Below are 13,302 nucleotides of genomic sequence, written 5' to 3'. Positions count from 1 at the left end.
TAATGGTTAAATGGCAGACTCATCCAAAACTAACATTCTAGTACAGTAAATGCTAAACAAAACTACAAAGAAGATTAATTCTGTCTTCAGCTCTAGCCACCACTTCCACTGCTGTCTTCTATTTACCCTTTAAAGATATCCAGGATCTTCTTCCTCTTTCCCTTATAAAAACCTTCTTTGAGAGAAGGATATAAGCACATTCACACCAAACTGTAAATGACTCAGATGATTTACCACTGGACTCCTGAATGCCTAACTCAATCTTACACTTAGGTAGCTAAGCAAGCATATCTCCAACATGCAGACATGAACAGGTGGTCAATTACCAATAAAGCATAAGAACCACAACAGTGATTATCAGTAAAGACATAAGACAGAAGATTCACCTGAAAAAAAAAAATCAGGGAAAAAATAGAAAAAAATTTATTTTACTATAAATTCACCTTTCTTATACAATGTATATTTTAACAATTAAATGTTATTAAAACAATATAACATTGTGATAGAAGAAGCAGCTTTAATAAGAATACATGACAACTCACTTTTTGTACAGTAGATAACTTAATCTAAGAAAAGGACTTGATGCAATAACTTTGATTTTGGAGAGTGACACTTCTTCAAGCCCCCAAGTGAAATCTAAATTAAAATACTTAATATTTTCCTAAGCTAAGCTTTCAGTAAATCAGTCAGTGAAAGGCAAATACAATTTACTGACAAACGTCCTCTATCCTCTCTCACTGTTTTCTTGATATTTTCTTGACAAAAGGGCATCAAATGTGGTAACAACCTGGTTGTACTGCCATATGGGAGGACATTTAGTCGATACCAAAGCTATATCCACAGAACTCAAGTATAAAAATAAAAGTTTAAAAGTAAACCTTTCATTTCCAAAAATTCACAAGTGCTTGTCATCAGTGCTTTATTTAAAAGGTAAAAAATATGCCTTACAACTTCTCAGTATGCCTCTCAAGAACTCTCCATCTGGCTTCTCTTGAATTTTGCTTTTAAGCCATATGACTGAATGCATGTTTAATGCACAGAACATTGCCTAGCATATGGTAAGGGCTATTGATAGCAGCTATTTTATTATTAATACATAGGTCTAATTATTAATACCATTAATATTAGCTATTATAATATTATATATTAGTATCATTATAATTATTCCTACCATTATATTAATGTTGACTATTCTAATTATTTATATTGATATTTTCATCATTATTATTACCATCCATGCTACCATGTCCACTTTTACTGAAAACCCAGAGGTACTTAAGCTTCAGGGACTGTAAAGCCAAAAGTATAGTAATTAGTCTTTTCAACAAATGGTACTAGAACAACTCAACATCTGCATACAAAAAAATTAATTTAGACACAGACCTCACACCCTTCACAAAAACAGACATATATGCAAAACACAAAGCTATGAAACTCTTAAAAGGTGACACAAGAGAAAACCTAGATGACCTTGGGTATGGAGATGACTTTTCAGATACAACACCAAAGGCATGATCCATGAAAAACACAATTGATAAGCTGGACTTCATTACAGTTAAGAACTTCTGCTCTGCTAAAGACGATGCCAAGGCAGCAAGACATGAGTCACAGGCCTGGAGAATATATTTGCAAAAGATGCATCTGATAAGGACTCTTATCCAAAATATACAAAGAACTCTTAAAACTCAACAATAAGAAAATAAACAGCTCAATTTTAAAAATGGCCCCAAGACCTTAACAGAGAACTCACCAGAAAAGTTACACAGATGGCAAATAAGCATATGAAAAGATGCTCAATGTCATAAGTCATCAGGGAAGTGCAAATTAAAATGACCATTAAATGTCACTACACACCTACTAGAATGGCCAAAATCCAAAACTCTGACAACACCAAATGCTGACAAGAATGTGGAGCAAAGGGAATTCTCACTCCTTACTGACAGAATGCAAAATTATACAGCCATTTTGGAAGCCAGTTTGATGGTTTCTTACAAAACTATGCATACTCTTACCATACAATCCAGTAACGCACTTCTTGGTATTTACCGAAGGAGTTCAATACTTAAATCTATACTAAAACCTGCATGCAGAAGTTTATAGTAACTTTTTTGTAATTGTCAAAATTTGAAAGCAACCAAGATATCCTTCAGTAGGTGAATGGAAAAATAAACTGGTATATCCAGACAATGGAATATTATTCAGCACTAATTTAAAATGAGCTATTGAGCCAAAAAAAAAAGAATAAAAGAAATCTAAATGGGTATTACTATGTGAAAGAAGCCAATCTGAATAGGCTACATACTGTATGACCTCAACTATACAACATTCTGGAAAAGGCAAAAGTATGGTGTCTCCATAATTTTTACTGTGGTTAAAAGATCAGTGGTTGGGGGCAGGGAGGGATGAATAGGCAGAACACAGAGGATTTTACCAGTTGCTTTATTTTTTAAATGAAATATATGTATACATATGTGTATATATCTCAGAAAATATTATTAACCACTGGTACTGGAGTTCCACTTAAGAAACCGTCACCATTTAGGCAAATGCCTTGATAAACTTCCATGAGTGTGGAAGGTGAGGTCTTTAGAGTGAGGTATAGAAGGAGACTGCAATACAAGGAGAGAATATTATCTCAAACTACTTTGAAAAATTTTTCAGTTTTTTATCCTGATGAAAATAGTTATTTGAAATTCCATTTGGTGTGTGCTTGCATTAGGGGAGTGGTGACAAAGTACCATAATCTTTTCAGTGCTTATTGCAATTGTAAGTTTCAACATGGCTCTGCTCATAGCATGGATATGAGGATCAAAAGAAATAGAATGTGCTTGAAGTAACATGTGTCCCAAAGTGAGCTCTCAGTAAATGTTAACTGTTATAATAATTTGCGTTCGCTTCCACTAACACCTTCTGCTGCCTCATAACTAGCTTGTGGAGCCAACTCTAACCCTTGCTCTACAAGACCTTTCAACTCAAGTACACCATAACTGAACACAAGAGTCTATGTCTCTATGTTCAAATTCTCAAGAAAAAAAAAAAAAAAAAGGTGGATTGAACCCGAGCAATTGTAGGCTGAAGTGGAGGTTGTTGGAACAGAGTTGAGTTATATAACCTCCTAGCCTCCCCCTTTTTTTTCTTTCAACGAGGGCTATAATTACAGTCTGAGAAGTCAGCTTTTGCTAGTTTCTGCTGTGGTTAAAAAGCAACCCTCAAATCTTGTTGTTTACAAGAATGAAGGTTTATCTCTGGCCCACATCACATCATAAACTGACTGCAGATTGGCTCTGATTCTGTCCCACACATCTTCTTTCCAGGATCCACGCTGAAGGAACAACCCCTATCCATGACGCACACTTCTTGTGACACAGGGAAAAGAACAACAGTGGAATGACTGATGGCAAATAATGTTTCTGCTTAGCCAATATATATCTATCATTCATGCTCACAAAGAAAAGCACGTGGCCAAGCCTGGGGCTGGGAAGTATAATTCTCCTGCAGGAAAGGCCATGAATAGTTGGGAAAAATAATACAACCTAGGACAGGGAATAAAGGGGAGAAAGTCTTTTAAAATATACCTATTAAAATCATGTGAAAAACAGTAATATTTAAGTATAAAACTTACTAAGTAATGTACATTTTTGGGAACTACTGCTTAAAATGTTACTTCAAGTTCTCTCAAGCCACTGGACAATCTGAAGAAGTTTCTAGTCAGCATAATGGCATAGAAACTCATGTTTTTCATACATGAACCAGTCAATACCAAAGTGTTTTGGAGACAACAAAACTTAAACCTATGCATTATCCTAAATTTTAATATAGTATCTATGCCTTTCCATACTCGGTGCACAAATGGCTCCTTAAGAGAGCCATTTTTAATTTTTTTAGTAAACGGAAGAATTTAGTAAACAACATTTCCTGCAGCATGAGCTTTATGCACTTGAACCTAATCAGGGTTTTTTTGCTTTCTTAAAATGTGAATTTAGGGGATTATTATGGTTAAATTAGCTTTAAATAGCATGGGGAGCATCAATACTTAAATATCATAAAAATTTAGCATTCATGTCATATAATTCTAGAACAGTCCAAGGAGCTTGTAGATGATACTATATAATGAAACTATTATTTTCCAAATTAGCCATAATAGGCCCAAAATGCATAATTTAGGTATCCACAATTAGAAGCAAAAGGCATGACTGCATATTTCATGCTTTATGAATAAATGTTCTGACTGTAAACTTTTGAAGAGCTGTGGCAAACAACCACGGAAGTCAAGGAACAGTTCCACGGCTGTCTTCTCTCTAGAAATCAAAGTTTTACACTACTCTCCCTACTTTGTCTGTCAGGAGACTTGTACAGTCTGCTGCTCCTTGTGTCAAGGGGCCATTACAGCTCAAACTTCCAAGAGACCCACAGCAAATCCAGGGTACTAGTCACCCAAAGTAGTGATTGAAGTTTTACAGAGGTGAATCAGTATTTTCATCCTACTTAAGAAAAGTACTTATTTTGATTGTGAAAGTAAAAGAAATTATCAATATCTTTCTGACAAATCATACTGCTTCATTTTCTACATATCTTTATTCTTCTTAAGTTAAAGCCAGTGAAGTAAGATACAAAAAGATGAATTAAAGAACTGAGTTTTTCATTGGTTCAAACAATTTATGCTGAAATTTTCTTACAAGGGTTAATTTTTTTTTAAACTATTATGAATTTCCTTAAAGGCAAGGCAATTTTATCCATCAGGCACTATAACTACAGTGCTTAAGGCCTAAGTTCACGTAACAAAAAACTTGTTTAAAACTTTCTTACCCAAAACTTTCTTTTCCTGGCCCCTTCAAAAGTAGAGAGAGAAAGAGAGAGAGAGAGAGAATCAATTTTGAAAGTAAACAATCCAGTGATATAAAGCAAGACTGTAATAATGGTAATCAGCAATTTTTTTAAGGTCAGAATCATTTGACCTTAAAAAATTAATAAATGTAACTTCTTGATAAATCTTCCAAGAATAAAGCATTGCAAAATGTATTCTAAGTCACCTAATGAGTCAACTACTATTGATAGCTACATGCAAGTTAACGGCCAGAGAACATCTCCCCACACCTATGGCTTTGCTTTGGGATAGTTCATCTAAAGCCCATCTGTCTCCTACCAGAAGTAAAACAGTTGAGCTAGTCCTCTATTCCTAGTTTATGACTGTGAAGCCATGCCTTTTGCATTAAGAGCAAGCCTAGTCTTCAGTTCTCTGTAGCGTGGTGGGCAAGGAGTGGCATGGAGATGACAGTGGAGAAGTATGATTGCTAGATCAAATGGTAGTTCTATTTTTAATTTTTTGAGAAACTTGCATAATGGCTGTACCAATTTACATTGCCACCGACAGTGTACTCTAATTTTCATATACAGGGTGTTTATAAGATAAACAAGTACTGGGGATATATTATACAACATAATGACTATAGTTTTAAAAGAATATAGTTATGTTAAACACGACCTCTGGGACTTCCCTGGTAGTCCAGTGGTAAAGAATCCACCTTACAATGCAAGGGACACGGGTTTGATCCATGGTCAGGGAACTAATATCCCACATGCCATGGGGCAGCTAAGCCCGTGCACCACAACTACAGAGTACATGCACCCTGGAGTCTACATGCCACAACTAGAGAGAAAACCTGCATGCCACAACTAGAAAGAAGCCCGTGCACCACAACAAAAGATCCCAAGTGCCGTGACTAAGACTTAACACAGCCAAAAATAAATTAATTAAATAAATAAAGAATAAAATAAATCTTAAAAAAATGATCTCTTTCCATTATCATTTAACAATCTGTATTTAGCTTTATTAATTTTTCCTTATATCATCTGATTTGTATATGTTACTTTCCCCCTAACTCTCCCAATTTGCCTCATATATCTAATCTCCTTTCTGTGATGGAAGAGGAAAACAAGGTAACATTTTTTTCTTAAAACTCTATCTTTTCTAACCATCAAATGTTATCTCTGGTTTCTCTAGCACAGTGTGTTAAATTCTTTTTTGGTGCTTTGAATATCAAAGACATTATTTCCTTTTCATGAAATGACATCTTAAGTAAACCATTTTCTTTCAAACTTGCAACATATTATTTCCTTCCTAGGAGTGACTGCCTGTCATCTTTAAAGTAACTATTCCATTCAAATACTGTTTACTTTGGTAAATCCAATGTCTTTGAACTAAACTCTTTTTATACACTGGAAAGTGACTAATTTCTATGCTTTCATTAAACAAGGATAGACATGCATTTCAAAATACAGTAATGGATTTCTGAAGTCTATGTTTTATACAAAAAAGTTAAATTTCCTTTGAAAACTGAGGCCAGGAGTAATTAGTTTTTCCTTAAGAAAAATAAACATTTTATCGCTAACTTAAGACATTGGGGGTTACCATATACCAGGATTTTGCATGGCTTCCCTTAGCACACAAGCTCAAAATGTTAGTTTTCCTGTAAAAGTTATAAATATTTTTATTATAAATTTATGAATGTTGAATACATAATTGTATGAACATTGATCATCCCATTGAAGACTCTCAGTAAGAGCCTTCTACGTACAAAGTACCACAGAAGATAGAGCTACAAAGAAGGTTTCTGACCTGTATCTCCAGATAAATGACACCTATAAGTAAAATGTCCATCTCCTGAACCTGATGATCTGAATGTTTGCCCTCCTATGTCTAGTCTCCCAGAAAAATCAGAATAATGCTATTCTCTATCTACAAAGAAAATGTAGCACATGACTTTGAAGATTTTTGTTCAGAAGTGGTGATAGGTCTTTTCATTTGCCCATTCCTGAGCTGTCTAATATGGCAGCCATTATGCAAATGTGGCTATTGAACACTTGGAATCAGGCTAGTCTAAATCAAAACAGGCTGTTGGTGTAAAATACACACTGATCTCAAAGAGCATGAAAAGAAGAATGCAAAGAATACTGATTACATGTTGAAATTTTAATGTTTTGAATATACTAGGTTAGATAATGAATTATTAAAATTAATTTCACCTGGGTTTTATTAAACTTTTCTAATGTAACTATCAATACTAGAAAATTTAAAATTATGTTTGTGGCTTGCCTTGCATTTCTACTGAACAGCACTAGTCTAGTCTCTCTCCCCTGGATCCTAAATGGTACACAATCACAGTATAAAACATGTGACTTAAGTTAGGGGTATCACATGGTACAATGACAGAGAATAAAATGAACAGGCCAACAAAAGGATTAAATATGTGATGTCAAAATCTATAACTGGATGTTCATTAGATGTATCGTGGTGATTGTTTCAATAAATGCAAATATCAAATCATTACATTGTATATCTGAAACTAATATAATACTATATGTCAACTATAACTGAATCTTAAAATGTATAACTAAATGAATTAATCATTTATAATTCCAAGGAATGTGAGAAATACCAATGGGTCTAACTGTAAGAGTAGCAGCAAGAAGTCAGTCCTGCCAACTCAGATCCCATCGGTCTGATCATTTGGGGGAATCCTGGTACGTGCAATGCCTGAATACTCACATGCTTATATATGTAAAGGATGATGGTGACAATAACTGTTATTTACTGAACATTTAATTTATGTCAGATACTTTATAAAGATTCCTCGTGTAATCTTTATAATAATCCTAAAGGTATATTAGTTGGGGTAGGCTAACTGCTGAACCAAACATCCTCCAAGTTTCAGTGACTTACCCAAATAAATGTTATTTCTTGCTTACATCTGATGGGGTAGCAGCAGGCTCTGTTCCAGGCTTCTTCTGTCTTAAAGTTCTTATTTCTCATAGGGCTCTGGAGTCCTCCCCAGTAAGCCAGCAGATGGAGAAAATAAGAGAAGAACGTACTTGGGAGATTTTTATAAGCCAAGCAGGAAGTGGTGCTGCTTCTTTCCAACCAGCAATCCATTGCCAGAATTCAGGCCTGGACACACCAGTCTGCAAAAGAGACTGAAAATATTTATTGTGCCCAGGAATAAAAGGGAAACATTAGCAGTCTCTGCAGTAGGTACACATTATTATCTCTATTTTACAGATAAGGACACTGAGTCTCTGAAACATTCAAATAAATTTCCTAAGGTCACAGATGTAGAAAACAACATTCAACCACAGGTCTGCAGGACCCAACAGTCCATGCTCTTTCTAAGTAACACTGCAGAACTCACAGGAACTGTCACCGTCTCAGTATACTTACCTCAGTGGGAGGATTGAGCAAATGGTCAGGAGATGAGAGGGGATTGAATTGTCTGTACTCTTACCATTACAAGAGGGAAAGGTTGAGAAAATCTGTTTAGACAGTCAAAATTTCACTTTGCATCACTAAGGAATACGTCTATATGACTTAAGAATCTTCAACAAACAAAAAACATAGAACCAATGAGATGGATTATTTCATTGACAAAATGCCATCGCCAAATACATAAATACCTGTGATACCCTGTAAATGATTACAGTCCGACAGGATGACTATGAAAAGACCAAAGAATATTTGTATTTTGAAGGCCAGAATAATCTCCTATTTATCAAGAATTCAAAACCACCCAGAACACCTGAATAGTCAGATTTATTTTGCAGTGCTATTGAATAACAATGCTTGCTGGTACTTGTGAACCTAAGCCACCCCAAGATCTGCAGTTTCTTCTGAATTACCAAAAAGAGATTTTATTATATTGTTTAATCTTATCATTATTATAAAGTAACTAATTTAAGTTTGACAATTCATGTAAGCTACTTATATTAAATCATCCACATTGTTCAAATATTCAGAAGCATTCCATTCCTTCATATTTCTGTACAAAAAATGATTGCATTTAGGGGAAGGACAGAACATGAAGTGATTGAGATGAAAGCGGAGTGTTTTCTTCATAGGCATATGCCTAGTGAGCTGGCTATGAAGAGTAGACAAAATTGTTATCTCCGTATAACAATTTTTATATATTTCTGTATATAAAAAGATATATACAGAAATCATTAAGTTAATTTGGCTATAAATGAGATAGAAATCAAGACACAGCAAAAGATTAGATAGGCAAAAACTACTAGAACTACAAATAAGAAACCTGGAGGTTCAAAGACTTGAAACTTGAATTTGATATGAAAGATCATGTTGGGCTCTAAATTACTGATGCAAGCGATCAAATTTCTTTTAGTGGCCATTGAATTATGCAATTGGTCTGGGTGGGAAAGTCTAGAAGCAAACAGACAGGAAAGTTATCTAAAAGGATGGTAACTATGACAGTGAAAAAGGGAAGAGCCAATGGTGCTGGTCATTTGCTATGTTTTTTTCTCTATTTCTGTATTCACTGCATCTTAGGAGCACTTCCACATCATGTTAGTCAGTATTCCTGACTACTAAATCTTACGAACACGTTTCTGAGAGAATATAATTTGTTTCCTTTTTCAGTTCTATTGCCATTCTCAGAAGGTTACTTATCTAACCTTAACCCTCCTTGGGACAATCTTTTACTGTTCTCAAAAATATGATACTTTCTAAGCTTCATGTGACTTTACCATGTTTCTACAAATCTGGAAAAAAAAAGATTACATGTCTTAATTCTATTCTTATGGGGACATGACTTGGGTTAGACCTTTTTCTGTATCTGGGTGAATGGCATTTTCAGATAGGCAGTTTTCTGCCATGCTCTGTTAGGTACCTTGTAAGAGTCTTATTCCACCAGAGCTTCCCTACTACCTTATTCAGAGATAATCTTCAAAGCCAAGGCTGTCTCAGCTTGAAAAGAGAGGCAGGACTATAGAAGACCATTGGAAATTGTGTGTTTACTTAAATTTTTACTACCATGTGTGCTGCACACCTTCAAATATCCCCATAATCGTCCTGTGAATCCAGTCATCTGATCTGTCAACTGGAACCTCATCCTCTCTTTGAGAAAGACTCCTATGAGAAATTCCATTGCCCTTAGTCCCATATATTTGCTTTTTCATGGTCAACCGTAGCTCTCACTTCTGCTGAACTATTGATTTCACACACCTCACCTCTTACAGATTATTGCTTCTCTTTGTTCTATACAGAGCTTCTTTCCTTGATCTCCCCCAAACCACATAGACACTGCAATGCCATGAGTTGTTACATTGCCAAAAGGCCTTTAAAGTTCTCAGCTACTAAGCCACCATAGTGGCATAGGAATTTTTCTATCTTTCTCCATAGATTCAGCCTGCTACCTATGTTTTATGGTTTTTGAACTCCATCCTCCCTTGTCTTTCTTCCTGGCATTCCTCCTCCACATCTATGTTCACTTGTTTATGCATAACTTTAGTTCTCTCTTTGTATTGCAGCCTCCTTCTACACCTCACTCTAAAGGCCTCACCTTCCACAGTCATGGAAGTTTATCGAGGCATTTTCCTAAATGAAGACAGTTCCCTAAGTGGAACTCTAGTACCAGTGGTTATTAATATTTTCTGAAATATATACATATATTTATACATATAATTCATTTAAATATAAAGCAACTAAGCTTCAGAGGACATAAATTTCCAGCTCATATCCTGACAATACATGTCACTTTACCCTAAATACCTTTGTCTTTTAAAATACTGTCAACATAATGCTGTTTTTCATTTTAATTAATAAACTGTATTTCTAGAGCAGTTTGAGGCCCAAAGCAAAATCAAGCAGAACATACAGGGTTTCCATAGAAAGTCTGTCCCCATACACAAATACAACCTTCCCATTATTGACATCCTGCACTACAGTAGTAGATTCATTACAATTGATGAACCTACATTGAAACAACACAATCACTCAAAGTTCTTAGTTTACATTAGGGTTCACTTTTGGTTTTATACATTCTATGGGTTTTGAAAAATGAATAATGACATGTATCTACCATTGTCTTATCATACAGGATAGTTTGCCCTAAAAATCCTCTGAGCTCTGCCTATTCATTCCTCCCTCCTAACCCCTGGCAACCAATGATCTTTTTACTGTCTCCATAGTTTTGCCTTTTCCAGAATGTCAAATAGTTGAGATCAAACAGTATGTAGCTTTTCATATTGGTTTATTTCACTTAGTAATATGGTTTCTCCATATCTTTTCATGGTTTGGTAGCTCATTTCATTTTAGCACTGAATAGTGCTCCATTATCTAGATGTACCACAGTTTATTTTTCCATTCACATACTGAAGGACATCTTGGTTGCTTCTAAATTTTGGCAATTATGTATAAAGCTGCTATAAACATCCATGTGCAGGTTTTTGTGTGGACCTAAGTTTTTAACTCCTTTGGGTAAATACCAAGGGGCACAATTGCTGGATCATATGATAAAAAATGTTTAGTTTCAGAAGTAACTGCCAAACTGTCTTCCAAAGTAGCTATACCATTTTGCATTCCCATAAACAATGAATGAGAGTTTCTATTGTTTCACATGATCATCAACACTTGGTGCTGTTATCAGAGTTTTTAATTTTGGCCATTCTAATTGGTATGTAGTGGTAGCTCATTGTTGTTTAATTTGCAACTCCCTAAGGGCACATGATGTTGAACATCTTTTCATATGCCTACTTGCCATCTGTACATCTTCTTTGGTGAAATGTCTGTTCAGACTATGTTGTCTTTTAAGATAAAAATTTATGACATCCATCATTTTATACTGTCATTGACCCAGCTTTTAAAAGTAAAAAAGAAGCTACTCCAGTTCTCTCATTTTACAAATAAGAAAATTGAGTCAGTAAAAGTGAAAACTGAATACATGAAAATAGTTACAAATTTAGACAGAAGAAGCAGGCTGAGGGCTGAGTCAGTCAGAAAAAGAAGTCAGTGAAGTATACAGTATAAAAATGACCAGAGAGGAGGAAGTAAAACAAGAAGAATAGAGTGTTATAGAAGTTAAGAAAGGCTAGAGATAAAGCAGATTATTTGTTCACTTGCTTTGAAAAAGAGCTTTTACAATAGCAGTAGGCCTATATGTAGCACAGATAATCACTGATCACTGGGAAGCAGCAAGGCACAGTGGAAAGATCATTAGATTGCCTCCACCCCATAACCTGGGGTATGTAAATTTAAACACTTTTTGGTTTGTTCTAGTATGTTCATCTGCAATATCAGACTGCTTCTTCTAGCTTCCAAATTCTGTGTTTTCTTTCCCATGGTATTTCTCTCTCTTATTTTATCAAATTTTTGTACATCTTTTTTCTTTGATAATTGTGGTGACTTTTTAGCATCTACCTCACTGTGCCCTGTTAGATCTCTAATGATTGACCACATCATAATCAAAACTTGTTATTTGTTGTCTTTTGGATAAGAGCCACTCTGACAGGTGTGAGGTAGTATCTCATGATGGTTTTTATTTGCATTTCCCTGATGATTAGGGATGTTGCTCATTTTTTTATGTGTCTGTTCGCCACCTGTATGTCTTATTTGGGAAAATGTTTATTCAGTATTCAGGTCCTCTCCCAATTTTTTTTATCAAATCATTTGTTCTTTTGATGTTGAGTTGCATGTGTTATGTGTATATGTTGGATATTAACTCCTTATCAGACAAATCATTTGCGAATAACTTCTCTCATTCAGTAGGCTGCCTGTATATTTTATTGACGGTTTCCTTTGCTGTGAAAAACTTTTTAGTTTGATGTAGTCCCATTTGTTTATTTTTTATTTTGTTTCTCTTTCCTGAGGAGACATATCCAAAAAAATATTGCTAAGGCTGATATCAAAGAGGGTGCTGCCTACATTTTCTTCTAGGAGTTTATGGTTTTAGGTCTCAAATTTAAGTCTTGCTCACTTTGAGTTTATTTTTTTATATGGTGCAAGGAAGTGGTCCAGTTTCATTCTTTTACATGTAGCTGTCCAGTTTTTCCAACACCATTTACTGAAGAGGCTGTCTTTTCCCCACTGCATATTCTTGCCTCTTTTGTTATAGATTACCTGACCATAGACATGTGGGTTTGCTTCTGGGTTTTCTAGTCTGTGCCATTGAGATATGTGTCTGTTTTTGTGCCAGTACCACTGTTTGATTATTATAGCTTTGTAGTATAGTTTCAAACGAAGGTGTGTGATACACCCAACTTTGCTCCTTGTTCTCAAGGTTGCTTTGCCTATTTGGGGTCTTTTCTGATTCCACACAATTTTTTAAATTATTTGTTTTAGTTCCATGAAAACTGCCATTGGTATTTATATAGGGATTGTATTGAATCTGTAAATTGCCTTGGGTAGTATGGACATTTTAACAATATTAATTGCTCCAATCCATGAGCACATTGTATCTTTCCATTTGTTTGTGTCATCTTCAAGTTCTTTTATGTATGTCTTACAATTTTCTAAGTACA

At 35.0% G+C, this 13,302-nt stretch overlaps 1 long non-coding RNA gene across 1 annotated transcript in view; it reads right to left on the bottom strand.

The window, feature by feature from the left end:
- Positions 1-13,302, bottom strand: part of LOC131767726 (uncharacterized) — a 196,509-nt gene that overhangs the window by 171,529 nt on the left and 11,678 nt on the right. The window contains exon 2 of the long non-coding RNA XR_009338827.2: positions 7,721-7,959. This is a non-coding gene — a long non-coding RNA (uncharacterized lncRNA). The remainder of the gene's footprint in view (positions 1-7,720; positions 7,960-13,302) is intronic.

The sequence above is a fragment of the Kogia breviceps genome, chromosome 13 (genome assembly GCF_026419965.1).
Source record: "Kogia breviceps isolate mKogBre1 chromosome 13, mKogBre1 haplotype 1, whole genome shotgun sequence".
NCBI lineage: Eukaryota > Metazoa > Chordata > Mammalia > Artiodactyla > Physeteridae > Kogia > Kogia breviceps.
Note: the sequence above shows the minus strand (reverse complement) of the source record. Positions and strands in the feature narration are given on the sequence as shown.